Raw genomic sequence first — 18,678 nt, forward strand, 5'->3', positions numbered from 1 at the left:
TTTAGATTAACTATCTTGTTAAATGTTGTTAACCCAATGTTTATAATATCAAATGAGATTTTAAATTATTATATTATCATGATAATATGATGTATGAATATCTCTTAATATGATATATATACATTAAATGTCGTTACAACGATAATCGTTACATATATGTCTCGTTTCAAAATTATTAAGTTAGTAGTCTTGCTTTTACATATGTAGTTCATTGTTAATATACTTAATGATATGTTTACTTATCATAATATCATGTTAACTATATATATATATATATATCCATATATATGTCATCATATAGTTTTTACAAGTTTTAACATCCGTGAATCACCGGTCAACTTGGGTGGTCAATTGTCTATATGAAACCTATTTCAATTAATCAAGTCTTAACAAGTTTGATTGCTTAACATGTTGGAAATACTTAATCATGTAAATAATAATTTCATTTAATATATATATAAACATGGAAAAATTCGGGTCACTACATAAGACACTCTTTAGAAAGCAAAACCTAACTAGGTCTAAATAGACGTCCGAGTAGCCTTAAGAAATAATCGAACATACATAAAAAGGCTATATCTTTGCACCTTGAAAGTTTTGATAAACTTAGGGCATTCTTACTTGGTCATGCATGAGAAATGGTAAAAAGTTTGCAATACATTATTTTCTAAGAAGTATTAGAATGAAATCTTAATTATGCAGATGAATATTCATGACTTGGTTATTGATCCAATTAACAATTTTCCTTGTAAAAAGTTCTTTAAACTTAAAGATGATAAGTTTGCAATATACTTGATAGAGAAACTTGATTTCCTTATTGTATGCTTTACACTCTAGGCTTAACTCTAGGCTTTCGCTCATTATACACCAGTTATAAATGATCAAGCATATTTTCACGAGGTCAAGGTGAATCTACGCTTGAGTGTATAATAGGATTTAAGGACTAACAACATTCGGACCTCCGACACTTAGTCGTGGATAACCCACATCGGTATCATTTTGATTCCGACAGGGTGGCCGATTTGAGAGTCCACCAACAACCTAGCATACGAGGTTGAGTGGCCCAAAGACATGAAGGTGTTATAGTTCGATACATACCTGAAAGTCTTTAAGATCGTATGAAGATTTGTTCGTACGATGAAGATAAGTATGTTGTTGTTTACGTATGAGTAAACGAATACCTTTTTAGGGTTTATGAGCTATGTATTTATAGGCTCACAAATTAGGGTTTCGATAGAATCTCTTCCCTAATTAAATGCAATCTTATCCCAACTAACTTTTGTTAATTAAGGAAAAGAATCCAAATTGATTATACTGTACATTCTTCTAGAATATACTAGACCCTTATGCAAGTATACGAAAATCGCATCAGATGGTATATGCGCATAAGGTACGGCTATACCCGTGCCATATCTCTGACATGGCAATTTGCGTGCAGTTTAGGGCTTTGGATGCGTAATTCGCATAGTCTTGCGGATATGCGTATCATTAAGTCCCTCCAGTTCGATGTTATATACAATGCCAATAAGTGTATAGCGTCGAAGTAATTTAAAATAAAATAATAGCACAGAATAATGCCCAATGATTACACCGGATCATAGGAGTTTGTATTTAAATGTATTGGCGATACACATAGGACATTATATGCGTGTATGTGTAACCAACCGCCGTTTGCATTTAATGCGATATATTCGTATAGTTGAAAAATCGTCCGTTCGACTGTAATTCCTATATTCGAGGTGACAGCTGTCATTGTTTACCCTAGGGATAATGATGACAGTATATGCAACTGCCTAGAGTTGCTATCGTACGCCGATTGTTAATTAATTCACGTAGATTGATACACGTGTACACTCAAGAATTGCCCGTGTCATTTTCATTTATACTTGCCTATAAATAGCCAATTTACCCTTTTTGGGTTTTACAAGCTCCTCTCTTATTTCAAATTTTGCTCTTTTTCCTGCAGCCATTTACTTTTCCGTTCATATTCAGTTATCCAAAGGTCCTTGCTTTCTTTCCTTCCTTCTCTTTTATTTACATTTTTTAATCTTGCATCAATCTGCCATGTCTTCTGACAAGAACGTGAAGGATATAGAATCTTCGATTACTGAAACGGAGATTCGCCGAATCGTCAAACAATATCCCCTAATCGAATAATATTCTTTGATTGCCCCTTTAAACGGCCAGCGGGCTAACGAACCACCGGAGCTAATGATTGCCGTTTACAACAAGGTTATGGAGATTGGTAATACCCGTATTCCTCCAACCCCTTTTTTCATGGAAGTTCTTCGCCATTACTCAATCAGTATTAGCCAACTTCACCCTTATGGTGCCAATCGCATTTCTATTTTTGAAATGTGGTGTCGTGCCAACGGTCGCCAACCGTCTTTATCCATTTATACCAACCTGTTTCGTGCCTCGATGAGTGATGAGAGTTGGTATTCGTTTAACAATGTTGCCAAGTTTTGTGTTACTCTAAAACAGGGTGTGAAAGGGGCGTGGAAAAAATCATTTTTTTTGTTAAAGCTACTTGCGTTTCTGAAGATTACAATATCAATCTTGTCTGGTATTCTGGAAAGAAGGGGGAGAAAAACAAACCTTTGCCTATTCTTCCTGAGGAAGATAAATTTTACAAGTCTTACCTCAATCTTCAGCTTCCATCTCGCGTATATCCCAATGTACCCTTAGTTCTTGGCTGCATTTCAACCCACTGGACGCATTCTGATAAGTGTCCTGTGATGATTAGAAACAAGAAGGGTATATCCCATTTTACCTGTATTACCCCGGGCATGTACTTAATTTCTTTTTGTTATACTTTTATGTGCTTTTGTATTTGCAGAAATGGATTTAAATGAGTTTATGATGTTGAAGGCGTCCGATAGCGTTGCTTTTGGACAGAAAGATCTGCATGATACTGATTCTGACGTTCAACCAGAAATCATCAAGGCTCCAACTAATCCAGCTGCCCCTGCAACCTCGAAGGATAGGACAACTAGCATGCGGCAAGAAAGAGAAACTGACGTATCTTCCTTCATTGAAATTTAACAGTCCCCTATTGTGGAGACTTCTAAAGCGGTTGGAAAAAGGCCAATTATCGGTAAGCGCCCGTTACGCTCTATGTAATAACATTATATATATTTCACCCTTCTTTTTTTAACACTACTCCTTTTTTTGCAGATGTTAGTAAGCCGATTGAAATTAACCAAGAGGTGCAATCTAACAACCGTGATCCTGCCCCAGAAGCCCAGGCATCCCAGACTGACCCAAATTCTCCCGTGTTTCGCCAATCATATGTGGATCCGAATTTTTCCCGCAAGCTTCCACCATTTCAAAGGCGCACCGACCTCTATTCGGATTCCCTTTCACTGGACACTAGTCACAACAAGCGTGCTCGACTCAACATTCCGACTAGCTTTTCTTTATCCCCTGACATGAATTTGGTTTATTTTGATGAGTTTTTTAAGATATATGTTCCCACTTTTACTCAGCAGTTCTCGCATCTTTGTGCATGTGCTCCTTCCAGCCTTGCTGCGAAGTTTGAGCATCTTTCTCCTGAGCAAGATCTTTACATTGATACACAGGCCACGATGTTCAATCTTGCCAAAGATATTAGTTGCTTGAAATAGAAATCCAATTCCATAATTCTTGGTCATAAACATCTGTCGCGTGAGCAAAGGGAATTTGCCAAGCTTGATGCCGAGAAACAACAGATATCGGAACAACTTCATCAGGAGGTTGCAGCTCGTTTGAAGGTGGAGGACAGGAATACTCATCTTATGGGTGAGTGCCAACATTTATTGAATGAAATTAAAACTGTTCGAGCTAATCTTGAGACTCATGTGAATAATCTATCGCTACAACTTGGTACTGCGTCTTCTGAGAACTACCAGCTTAAAAAGCATTATGAGGAGCTGGACGCGAAGCACCAAACAGTTGTTAGTGAGCGTGATTCTCTTAAGGCCAAATGCTCAAGCCTCCAAACTCAATACTCGATTTTAATATCTGGTCTTCCTGAAATTGCGAAGCATATCATGGCTTGCTTGAGTGTTCGCATTCCGTTTGGTCAGGCTATAGTTGCTGCACGTGCTTATGAGCGATCACGTTTCTGGGATGTTGTGAAATCAAACCTTGCTGTACCAGATATTCTTTCGGTACCAATTTTGAATGAACTTGTGGAAGATGCTGACGGAAAGTGCACTGAGGCCTGTGCAGCTTTAGCAAATTTGAGGATTCCTCGTTTAGAGGAATTGGCTGAAAATGGGGACTTTTCATCCCGACAAGTGGTTGATGATATGCTTGTGTAGGCTTGCAAGCGTTTTGGGTTGGAGGGACAGTGATTGTCTGCTTTCCAATTGTTATTTTTCGCCAGCGAGGGGTGGGCCCGGCAGTTTAAGGGTTTCGCATCCCTATATCTATATTTATTTATTTTTGTTTGAAAAGCATGATATACGTCTGATCGCTGCGGGCGAGGATTGTATATTCTCCTTAGTGTAGGGCACCATTCCAATTAAGCCACCCCTAGTATATTAGTATGTTTGTAGGAAATAATTATCTTAAACGATATGCATAAGAGTAGAATTTTATCCTTTTAGGTATCTGCCTTTTTTTATACTTTTTTTTAAGTATTCTTGTGCTTATCGTTAGGCCTTTGTGACCTTTCCGTATGGATATTTTAATATATTTTGCTATATGCTTTCATACTTATTTGCAAATTTATAAGCGGTTTTCTTTAAACATTTGCACTTGTATGCGCATTATAGCATATGAATAAATGTTATTCGTATATGACGGGAGCGACCCTTCTATATACGCATGATCTTTTTATTCTTGCATCTTAGCAAAGCAAACCAATGTTTATACATATTATACTCTTGAGATTAAAATTGTTTGTACGCATTGATAAACCAATATCGAATCCGTCTATATAAGCAACCCAATACTTATTTCAAGAGTCTTCTGGACAATCCAATATCCGTGGTACTAACAAGTAACCAAACTTGTATTTTATAGTCATGACTTTGCAAGTCTCCGTCTTGCGCGGTATACAACCGTTTGAAACAAACTAATGTTTTACTACTGTTACCATTAAAAATAGTACTAGTAACCAAACTAAACTATGCCACTTGAGACTCGGAGTGTGTCCCTGTGCAGCTTAAGGGGCATGCAATCAATCAAAATGTAAAAATGCACAAGTTATGGGCTTAAATTGCATGATTCAATTTATTATTAAAAATAATTCAAACGATAGAAATAAAAACATAACAAAATTTCAACAGATGTTTGTGTGATCAATCCTACTGTTGATATCTTTTGCTTTTTGAGCCGTTTATTTTTACGTATGCAAGGCGCACTCTGTCAATTTACTTTCAAGCCCTCGTGCCCCTTTTGTTGCTTTTCCCAGTAAACATATTATCTGGGTCATTCACCACGCAGTAACTTCTGGGTTTTTTATTATTCGCTTTCCTTACCGTTATTAATATGGCAGTGCCATCATCTTCTTGCATTTTAACCCAGTGTCCCTTTCGTGGCATTTTTCCTTTTGACTCTCTTTTACTTGCCTCAATCATTTCACGAACGGTCTTCAGAGGTTTGTTACTGATATGGTGTTTATTCCACCAATCACTCGAGTGCCGTTGTTTTAAACGCCATAAACCTCCTGCTAATATAATGTCCGAAAATAAATTTCAATCTGGCTTAGTGTAAAATATTTAACTTAACTGTTATTTTATGTATGTAATTTACCTCCCCTTGACGACCATGTTTGAATGATGTCAGTAGATGTTCAGGTGCGCACGCTTTGCTTTATAGCGAACTCAGGCGCATCATTCTTTACAGCTGTACTGATTTTTGACATTGCACATAAGTAGTTTGTTGGCTTGATGTGTTCGTACACCCATGCATTTTGCTTTTGCATCACAAGCTGCTCTTCTTTGGCATTAGGTAATTTTTCTACCCTTGCATGTGCTGCTTTTCTCTTATTCCTTGGTTTGCTCTTTTTCATTAAGCTCACAATGTGGATGCGGATCCTTTTGCCTTGTTTTCTTTTGATCTCCTTGTTTATTTTAACACTTTTTATGAGGTTTTCCAAACCCTGCATCTTGTTTTATTATAATAGCGTGTAATTTCTTCAACGTATTTTTATGCATCCTCGTCACATAGTTAAGCGCTTATTGTCATTGTTTACATTTTCTCTGAGCTAAATTTTGATTGCTCCAAAAATTTGCGCAGTTAGTTTTTCTGAGAATTATATTTTACTAGTTTTCGCAACATCAAATACAAAATTGAAATATTTACGTATACAACGTACCTGTGAGCATAATGTTTCTTCGATTGTCTGATCCATTTGCTGTTTATTTGACTCTGCATCTTTGCATCCCCGCCTTATGCCTTTTTGTATCGTTCTCACTTTTCTATCCACTTCTCATTTTATAGTTGCCACTCCCCACCTTGTAGGGAATCTTAATAGACCGTGTATTGTGAATAGTATGGCTCCTAGTTTTTGCAAGGTGTTTCAGCTTATCAGCGCGTTATGTTCAGCTTTCGACTTGACTATAGCAAATTCAATCTCAACATCCTTTCTCTTTTTACCATTGTTAAGCTCTCGTAATTCTAACTTAACCCTAACCGTCCCCAATGACGGGACCAGTTCACCAGCAAAATCATATAAAGTAACTGCTTTCTTTTTTAGCTGCGACTTTACTGATCTTGGTAGCGACATATAACAATGTTCATATATGATATCCACGTCGCAGCCAGTATACACACACAAACCCTTAAGTTCTTGATTACAACTTTTGATGTACCCCTTAACTATCACGGGTGTATTGAACCATTGCCTTTCATTTGCTCCGAATGAGATTAACTCTTTTTTCCAATCTTTGACTTCTTTTAATTCTGTCATTACGTTCTTACTCGTTACCATATTTATGGTTTTTTCGCTTCTCCCGCTATTGACTCGCTTTTCTTCTGCCACGGGTATTCTTTTTCCTGCCTTGACTTACTACCCTCTGTTTTGGCCGATTTCTTTAAGTGCTGCAACCTTCCCCTTTTTAGTTCTGCGACCACCTTCTCGATTAACTACCTACATTTGTTAGTTTCATGACCAAAATCGTCGTGGAAATCACAGAATTTGGTTTTATCCTTCTTTGCGTAATTGGGTAGCGGTGCTGGAGCTTCAACTGTTCTACATACTGGCTCAGTTGCTAATATTTCCTTTGATGTTTTGCTGAGGTCTTTTATGATTTCATAATTATCGTCATGGGCGCTCTTATTTCTATAATTGCCTCCTCCTCTGCTGCTGTTGAACCTGCAGTATTTATTGTTACTGTTGTAACTTCCGCCTTTTAACGGGCTATTGTTATTGTACCTCTTTGCGGACCCAGAGTTTTTGCCCTGATCGCGGTGGTGATCATCATCGTTATTTCTGCCCATGTAATTTCTCCAGCAATTTTGCATGTCTTCTTGTGCCCGCATATAATCATGTGCTTCTTTTATTGCTTCCGCAAATGTTTGCGGAACTTTCCTTCGCAACCTGTGCCATAAAGACAGGTGTTTTTCTGTATCAAGGCAGTGTATAAATCCTGACACCTTTTGGCTTTCTGGCAGATCTGGTATTTTGGCCACTTCTTTTGTGTACCTATCAATAACCTCACCCAAAGATTCTTTAGGTTTTTATTTGATGTCGTGACATTCTACGTGCGTTCTTCTTCGTGCATGCAGACTATGAAAGTTAAGTAGAAAACGGGATCTTAAGTCTGCATAACCTGTTATGCTCCTGGGGGTTAGATTATTGAACCACTCCCGTGCTACCTACTCCCTGCGGCACAATTGGTAACATATGACATACTACCGCATCTCCCCAATTATGGGTTCTCGCAGTTCCTTCAAACCTTTGTAGGAAGTCATCGGGGTCTGACAACCCATCATAACTTTCTAATGTTAACGGTATTACAGGTGCTTCTGGAAACGGTTGATTCGTTATGTGTGCGGCGAAGTTTTCTATGGTGGGAGCCACCTCTAGAGATTGTCTTGCTTTATGCCCTTGCATCACTGCAAACCAGTTTTGCTTAAACTCCTGGAATTGCGTTGGCTCATTAAGTGCTTGTGCTAGGTGTGAGGACCTCGACCTTATCCTCCCGGACGAAGTCTTCAACATTTGGTTCCATTGCGATGATCGACTCCAAGTAAGGTCCTTAGTATGAGCTAATGCACAGCGGAAGACTTAATTCGTACCTGAGAATAAACATGCTTTAAAATGTCAACATAAAGTTGGTGAGATATATAGGTTTGATGCTAGCAGTATTATAACTATGGACCACAAGATTTACAGTTTATAAACATAATACACTCGCAAGTGTATGAAAAGCATTCCAATCAGTGGGCACCCGGTAACTAGCCTTAACAAGAGTGTGTACCCCTGAGTTATAATAATATGTGCACCGAATCAAGTGCGTTCCGTTAACCTCGAAGTACTAAACACCCGTTCTTCTAGTTTACTAGAACAACATCTGGGTGGGGGTGTAAAACCCGATAGATCTATCTTTAGGATTCGCGCCTACCAGTTCATAAACCAATAGTTAAAGTTACCAAGCTAGGGGATTTTTGATTCAAACCCATGTAGAACGTAATTTTAGTCACTTGTGTCCATAACGTAAATCATTTATAAAAATAGCGCATATATTCTCAGCCCAAAAATATTTAAAGTTTAAAAGGGGACTATATACTCACCAAATGTATTTTGTAGTAAAAATACATATAACATCATTTAACAAGTGTAGGGTTGGCCTCGGATTCACGAACCTATATCATTTGTATATGTATTAATACACATATATTTGTAATCGAACAACTCACATTCTATTAATGATATACTTGTTATCTTAATAAATTATCTGTTTTATGTATTAAATATAGTTTTATGTAGCTAATTGCTAATTAGTAAAATAATATTGGTAATAATATTATTTTATGATAATAATGATAATACTTAAAATAGTTATAGTAACAAGATAGTTTTAATGATAATAAAATGGTTACTTAAATAATAATAAAAAAAAATTAATAATTTTAGATAAAAAAAATTTTATTAGTAATGATAATATTAATAATGGTAGTTTTAATAATAATAATAATAATAATAATAATAATCCTATTATTAATAGTATTCAATAATACTAATACTAATAATAGCATTATTTGTAATGCTTAATAATAACAATAATATTAATTATAATGAAATTTAAAAATAAAGCTACCTTGAAAAATAGCTCAAAAAAAAGAGTTGTCCAGTACGGGACTCGAACCCTCGACCACCCACTCATCCACACAACCTCTTAACCAACCATCCGCCCTTTTCATTTCTGTTTTATGATAACGAATAAATATACATAATCCATTTATATTCTGACCCAGTCTCCTTCTCCTACATCGTGGTTTAAACTATTAGATACCCAATATCGAATTAACCAGAATAACCAAACTTGGATTTTATAAATGAAACTGAGAACGATTTTAAAATAAAGATTTTAAATAATTAAACTCAGCTAATCAGATAATAAAATTAGAAATCAAAACAGGAGTGCTGTTCGTCGCTGATTATAAAAAAAAAAATTCGAACTTCGATTTCCAGCACGTATTAGACCAAATATATAATACGAAATAGATTGTAAAAACATTTTATAAACTGATTGTAACCTTAATTGAATCTGAAACGTCAAAATGAAAACGAATTTCACGAAAACAATTTGTTTGACTTTTAAAATCCCAAACTTTAACTTCAAAATTCTCAATTGATAGAACGAATTGAGATTTGAAACTTCACAGGAAGTTTACATATACGATTCCTAACGAAACCACAACGAAACCACATTTTTAGTTTTCTAAAATTCAATTGAAATCGAATTTTGGGCAAAAAGTATCAATAACAGGTGTATCGCCATATATCTGGTTTCTGTTATATATTTTTTTTTTATAGTTTCAAGCGAGCAAATAATGGTATATATAATACCAAGGATCGTAAACAGTTGATAAAAACAGAAATTGATTGATTAACTTGTTTTCTTGTGGTAATGGAATCAACAAACGTTCACGGATCAATAGATAGCAAATAGGAGCAGATAAAGATAATAAAGGAAAAAAAAAACGCGTGTATATGTGTACATATCTGTTATCTGTATCTATATATCCTTATCTATTATTTAAATAATACAATTAATTTTATTAATTAGTAATATAACTATAATAATGATACACTTAATAATGATAATAATAATAATTTATAATAGAATGCTATTTATTATTTTTAATAAGTGTGATAATAATAATTATAAAATTTATAACAACAATATTATTAATAATAATAATACTAATTATAATAATACCAATATTAATAATAATGTAACAATTCAAATATATCAAACATAATATTAATAATACATATTTATTTTAATACAGATAATGAAATAATAACATTAATATCACAACTATATTGTAACTAGTATTATATATTATTAATCATATATTTTATAATAATAGTAAATGATAATATTAATACAAATAAGAATAAAAAGTATATAATTAATTATAATAATAACATTTAGCAATAATTCTAACAATATTGATAATACAAATAATTACATAAGTTGTATTATATTGACAATTTTAATAATTTTTTTTTTAATGACTTTAGTATTAATAATATTAATAACCCTATTAGTAATACAAATACACAATAATAATAATAATAACAATAACATTAATAAAGATAGTAATAATATTATTAACAATTTAAATGTATCGAATCTTATATCTAAATATTATAATAATATACATAATACTGATATTAATATTAATAATATTTATTTTATGAAAGCAATAGTAGCATATTATCACTTTGTTAACGTTACCAATTAATAAGTATATATCGTATATACACATAAATGTTCGTGAATCGTCAGGCTTGGTCAAAGGGTAGCTAGTTATCCAAATATAGATTTCAAACTTTTTCGACTCTAAATTACCGATTTTGATTATCGTATCGGAAACATATAAAGGTTAAGGTTTAAATTTGGTCGGAAATTTCCGGGTCGTTACACTAGGTGTGGAGGTGCAACTTGCTGTAATTGTGAAATAAAATTATTCGAGCTGCTTGGCTCTAGCTGGTTATAAGGTGCACTCCCCTGGTCACCCTGATGTTGAATTTGCGTTAACCCACCTACATTTGGTTGGGATGATGCATAAGTCATCTTTGCTTGTAGTGGCGCTACTGTAATGTATGAACCATCTAGGTTTCTCAAACCCAATCTTCTAATTTCTTCCTGCGCACTTGCCAGAGTAACCCTCAAAGTTTGAGTTTCTGGTTCTACCATTGTGATAATTGGAATTGTTCCTACATACGTAGTTTTCGCCATTAGCTTGGCATTACCTGGCGGAGATTCATACCCAATGTCTGTTTCTTTAGAGCGTATGTAGCTAGTGTTGGCTGGAGATCCGAAACTTATTTTTCTGGAGACATCATGCGTCCCGTTTCTGTTTCTTTGAAATGTACGTAACTAGTTTCTACTCCTGGGGGTGTGTCTTCCCCAACACTCTGCAGCCACTCACTTTCTGCCTCCGCCATGGTCGGAGGAATCATTTTTCCCATCTCGGCACTTGTCGGCCCCATTATGATAGCCTCTGTCGAAGGGGGTTTTGATACCTTTTTCCCTTCTGCCGCAGATTCCTATTTTGATGTTTGTGCAGGTGTTCGTTGACCTGTAAATGCCGGAAAATTCGGCTTCGAACCTTTGTTGCCCACTGTAACGACCCGGATTTTTCCGATCGTTTTATACATATGAGATTAATAATTACATAAATTAAACATTACCAACATGATAAGCAATCCATTTTGTTGAGTCTTGTGTTTTTGAAAAGGGTTTTACACAACGTTTGACCGTCCAATTTGATCTATGATATCACGAACTATATAATATATGATAATTATACGATTGTGTACATATACGTATTTATACATATTTAACATGATCTAAGGATGGTTTAACATCTCATTGTGTACTAATAACAATGAGTTATAAGTATGCTTTGAGACTACTAACTTAAGTTTTCAAAACGGTAACTATACGTAGCGTTCTTTGACATATATACCTATAACCTATAATGATTATACAAGTATCGTATAAATACGTATTTAATTACTTTTAAAGGGCTTAAATACATAAAACAATATAAGTATATTCACAAAAGATAGTTATATTTGAATTCTCGTTCCCTTTCCTCAAGATTTCTACACGTATACCTAGGGTATATGTAACCGTATTGTATGCAGCTTCTAGATGTATTTACTATTGGTATATACACCTTTAATCATTCATTCTTAGCAGCCATCTTAGAGTCAAAAACATGTGGAACCATTATTTAACAACTTGTATGACTAATGAGCTAAAAAACAAACTTAAGGATTTTTTTCTATATAACAAGTAAATTCATTTTTATGATTTCACCCCATTTTTCCATTCCATTTTCTCATACTTACACTCCAAATTCTCTCTTAAAATACGCCTAACATCATACTTGATCATCTCCAAGCATTTTCACCATCTTTTAGCTTCATAATCAAGGTAAAACTTTGTTTAAACTTTGATTCAATTCATGTAAGTTAATCATCTTAAATCAAGATATAAGCTTACTTACAACCTTTGTTTCTTTCATGATTTCACCTCTTAATCTTTCAAGTCATCAAGAACAAGTTCATATCTTGTTTAATCAGTAACTTTCTTCATCATACTTGAGGTATAACTGTAAAGACCCGTCCTAATCGATCCGGACAAAGTCCACATTGATTATAAACGATTCACAATAGTTGATTACATCGCGAGGTACTTGACCTCTATATGATACATTTTACAAACATTGCATTCATTTTTGAAAAGACAATCTTTCATTACATCGAAAGTTGATAACATGCATACCATTTCGTAATATATCTTACTATAATTGACTTAATAATAATCTTGATGAACTCAACGACTCGAATGCAACGTCATTTGAAATATGTCATGAATGACTCCAAGTAATATTTCTAAGATGAGAAAATGCACAGCGGAAGATTTTTTTTGTACCTGAGAATAAACATGCTTTAAAGTGTCAAACAAAAGGTTGGTGAGTTCATTAGTTTAACATAAATAATCATTTCATAATTTTAATAGACCACAAGATTTCATATTTCCATTTCTCATAAACATACGTCCAATGCATAGAGACAAAAATATCATTCATATGGATTGAACACCTGGTAATCGACATTCACAATATGCATATTAGAATATCCCCATCATTCCGGGATCCTCCTTCGGACATGATATAAATTTCGAAGTACTAAAGCATCTGGTACTTTGGATGGGGTTTGTTGAGCCCGATAGATCTATCTTTAGGATTCGCGTCAATTAGGGTGTCTGTTCCCTAATTCTTAGATTACCAGACTTAAAAAAAGGGGCATATTCGATTTCGATCATTCAACCATATAATGTAGTTTCAATTACTTGTGTCTATTTCGTAAAACAGTTATAAAAACAGCGCATGTATTCTCAGTTCCAAAAATATATATTGCAAAAGCATTTAAAAAGGGATTAATGAAACTCACCTAATGTATTTTGTAGTAAAAATACATATGACTATATTGAACAACTGAACAATGCAGGGTTGACCTCGGATTCACGAACCTATATCATTTGTATATTTATTAATATTCATAGTTGTAATTGAATACAAGTATATATAAATGTATTAGTTATATTATATATATATATATATATATATATATATATATATATATATATATATATATATATATATATATGTTTTATATGTTCATTTTGTATATAAAGATATTAAATTTTTGTTATGTTACATGTGTTAAATATGTATATTTATGTATGTATTTAGTTTGTTTATCAAACAGTAGTTTTATTATACTAAGTTAATATTCGTAAAGATAAATGATGATAATAACATTAATAATATACATATGTTAATAATAAACCTATTAGTGATAATACAATGATATTAATAATAGTACTTGTAACAATATTAATTTTACTGTTTATGGTGGTTATGATATTAATGATTTACTAATAATAATAATAATAACTTTGTCAAAAAATGCTAATATTAATAAAGATATTGTTAAAAATGATACATTTGTTTAATAATAATAATAATAATAATACTAAGAGTTACAAAAGTGATACTAGTACTAATATTAATGAGAAAAATGATAACTCGTATTATATTCCATAATAATAATAACCTTAATCATAATAATATTAACACATATACTAGTAACAATATCTATATCTCGTAAATGATACAATTTAACAATAATCAACATATCAATAATACTTATAGCAATCATAATAATAATACTAATAATAATAACAATGATAATAATAATAATGATATTAATAATAAGAATAATAATAATAATAATAATACTTATTCCCTTTATAATAGCTAAGTTAATAATAATGATAATAATAACATCAAGTAATAATACTTGTAATAATAATACAATACAATCAATAATGATAATAAAAATAGTAATGATTCTTAAAATATAAAACTACCTCATAAAAAAGGAGTCCCAAAAAAAATAGCTGTCCAAACTGGGACTCGAACTCGCGACCTCTCGAACACCCGAACACACACTAAACCACTCCTCCATTCTAACTTTTCTGATTTATTTCATATTCAAATTTATTTAACTTAATTTTCTGTGTTCCTCCTTCCTTCTTCTTCAAACCAATCGTGTAACCCAATAACCAACCATAACTACAAATTAGGAACCTGACTCATAACAAAATAGGAACGAACCATTTGTGTGTTTCGATTTATCAGAAGAGAAACAAAAAATAAATAAAAATAAAAGAAGCAGCCACTGTGTTCGTCGCTGAATAATAAAAAAAAATGATTTTCGCCATATATAATGTTATAGCTAAAGGTTATAACATGAAATAGTTTGTGAATCATTAATAGAAACTATCTAAATTATCAATTGATTTTAAAACGTAAAAACAACCTCGAATTTTACCATGAACAAATTTGTTGACTTTTTTTACTCAAGACTTTGACTCCTAAATTCGAGCTCGATAGGACGAATTGAAGTTTGTAATTTTGCAGATAGTTCAACTATAAGTATCCTAACACATCTGCATATTTTGATTTTGAAAATTAAGTTGAAATCAAATTATTGCAGAAAAGTTGTGGTGACATAGGTTTCGAGCTGCAAACAAATATATATTTTTTTTATAAATCGAGGCTGAAAGTAATTAATTGATTTTGTTGGTAAATAAGTGAATGATTTTTCCAATCACAAGCATAAATCGTTTACTTTGTACTCTTCTTATATCTCGACAGATTACTCAGACAAATACAAAGAACTTTAAAGTTGAAATGGACTTATAACCAATTTTGTTATTGTCTGTAAGGATTTTATTTTAATATTAATAATTATGAATATATATTAATAATAAACAAAGTACTGATAATAATTATAATAGAATTAATAATATTAATATTAATAATCAAAATATTACCAATATTAATGAGATTGATGATTAAAAGTATTGGGAACAATGACAATACTAATTTTGAATAACAATGATAAATGTAACAAATCATATATGTTACTTATATATATATAAAATACTAATACTGATCTTATTATTATTAATTAATTCTAATAATATTAGTAATATTAATACTAGTACAAATATTAAGGTTCATAAAAGTAACAATATTACAACAACTATATCCTAACTTGTGATTATGTAAATTTTGTGTATTAAGTAATATTTAATAATTATATAATATCTCATATATTAATATTTATTGAATATTTAATATTTATTCTTTTAATATATATTTCAGTATACATATAATTATATATAGAATTCACATATCTATATAAATTTATTTTAATTACAAGTTAATTATTTTGTACTTTATTTTTACATATTTAATTCTAGTGTTTAAATTATATTTTATAATTTCAAATTATTTATATATTTATTTTTATATATAAATACATTTTTATTTACAAACAAATGTTCGTGAATCGTCGGGCACAGTCAAAGGGTTAAATGGATATATGAAATAGTTCAAAACTTTCGAGACTCAACATTGCAGACTTTGATTATCGTGTCGGAAACATTCAAGATTTAGTTTAAATTTGGTCGGAAATTTCCGGGTTGTCACAGTACCTACCCGTTAAAGAAATTTCGTCCTGAAATTTGAGTGACGTGGTCATGGCTAACAATAAAAATGTTTTCATGACGAATATGAATTGACAAAATAGAGTTTTATCAACATTGAGTAATATTGATAAAATAATTTGATTACTCGAAGCGTACGAGTGAAGCTATCACAAAAGTGTTGTCTTAACTTTTGACGTAGTCACTTTTGAATTTAGAAAATAAGGTTTATCTTAACTTTTGACGTCGTCTTGGTTGAATTCTGGAATTCAAGGGATTTAAAGAAAATCTTGAAGATCTATAAGATCTGATTCTTCGGTAAGGAAATTAGGATTCCCTTTAAATGCGATCATCTGTTTTGATTGCTCTGTCGGATATTCTACTATAAATTCACCCACATCGTTTCCTTAAAACTCACACCTTCTATTCTTCCTCCCTCAACTCATACTTTAAAGCATTCATTAATATGCTCCATCCAGTTCTGATTCTTGATATACTCCTAACTTTCATATCTGTTATTCTTCTCTTTCATCTACCACCGGAGGAAGTTATTTTCTTCTACCATTACCTTTGGGTTATAGTGTTTTTCATTCTCCCGTGTCTTTACGTGGCAATACGTATTGATGTGCACGGTTTGTAATTTATGTGTTGTTGTCGAGCTTTATATTTTCTTTTATAATTTGGAGCTCTTTGCCTTTTTATTCTCTTCTCGACTCTAAGTACTACAAATAATGGTCCAGAATGAGTAGGTATGAAATTCGGAATGAACATAGTTAATGTTCTAAGAAGGAAATCGTAATGGCACGATCTTGATTTGGTAAATTACCAGAATATCCGGAAAGATAGAACTATCAACAAGATATGCTCTTAATATGTTTGGAGATTGAGTAGAATGTAAGAGTCGTGTAAATGGCACATGATGACGGTACTGTGTATCATCACGTCCCATTAGAAACTCAGCTTGAATTACTGTAATATAATCACATTGATCAAGTGTCATTATATTATACTAACTCATGCATCAGTTCCCAACACTACTTCAAAAACATTCATATTTTAAATTCGAAGATTAGTAGAATATAGAAACTAAAATAGTTTCCTTTCATGATATAATACGGATAGCGCAGAGAGATAATTAATGTCGAACGAGAATATTTATGAAGGTATCTTCATAAATATTGGGGATATTAATAAAGAAAGGTATGATGATATCTTAGGATTTCAGAATCAAATTGTGATGAAGAAATTCATTCACGATGATTTAGAGTGGTTAAGGAGTAAGGTATTCGCTAAAGATTTCATCAGAAACATAATCATCTGGATTCTTTATGTACAAGTTTAGTCCTTGTAATTTTTTCAGAGTCTCCTTCATGGTTAGGTCAATCCGTTTTTCAATACCAAATTTTCTATCGAGCGTTCCTAACACTCCATCCATTATCATCAAACTCTTGGCCGTTTAGACCACCTATCATTTTTCTGTTTCCTCTGCATTTAATGCTATGATATCTGAATCATCGGTTATTAATCCAAGGTGGTTTCAGGAGAATTGTGTTTTTAGATGATTAAACGCTGATGGTAACATGGTGGAATATGAAAGGTTCTCTGGTGATAATAAAAGAGCACGCGTATATATCAACGTTATAATAAGGTTGTTTCGTACGAAAAGTCAAAGTTGTCTTGCTGGAGCTGTAACAAAATTGGCTATTTTGAAGAAGAACTGCAAAGTTATTTTGGGTGATAATAACACTAAAGAAATTAGCACATCTATGTGTTAAACGTTTACTCAGTTTCCGAGAGTTTTTCAAGTGCATAACTATATGCATCAATCTTTTCTTCCGTAGATGAAGTGCGATTGGTTCGTCCTATCGATTGAAGTGTTTTCAAGAATCATGAAAGGTTTGAACGCAGATTGTAATCGTCAATATACAAATGAGGTTTAAGATGAAATCAAGTGGCAAACTTGAAGAATTGTTTAGTTTCATATGTTATAATCAATATTTTAATTCATTTTAATTGTCCACTGTTGGTAGTCCTCAGTTGATTAGTCCATAATTAGCTAGGAACAGTTAGCTAGGATTTTGTTAGCGTGGATTCTTAGCAAAATTTATCATAGTTAATTTGTTTGTTTCTAACAAATTTTATTCCGTCAATTGTTTTCTTCATTATGCCACTTGTTGGATTCTGATAGATCAAAATCCAAATATGAAATTGAATGAAAAGGGTTATTCTGCGGTGAACGAATACGTATATCGGTGGTTGTAAATAGAATAGTGAATGACTGTTGAATTTGATTTGAAAGAATGTACATTGTACTTATTAATGTTAAATCTAAATATTCCTCGGGTATTACCTACCCGTTAAAATATTTTCACCATTAACAGTTTGTACGAAAGAATTTTAATTACAATCTTTATGAAACAATATATATACATAT

Source organism: Rutidosis leptorrhynchoides, chromosome 7 (genome assembly GCF_046630445.1).
Source record: "Rutidosis leptorrhynchoides isolate AG116_Rl617_1_P2 chromosome 7, CSIRO_AGI_Rlap_v1, whole genome shotgun sequence".
Lineage (NCBI taxonomy): Eukaryota > Viridiplantae > Streptophyta > Magnoliopsida > Asterales > Asteraceae > Rutidosis > Rutidosis leptorrhynchoides.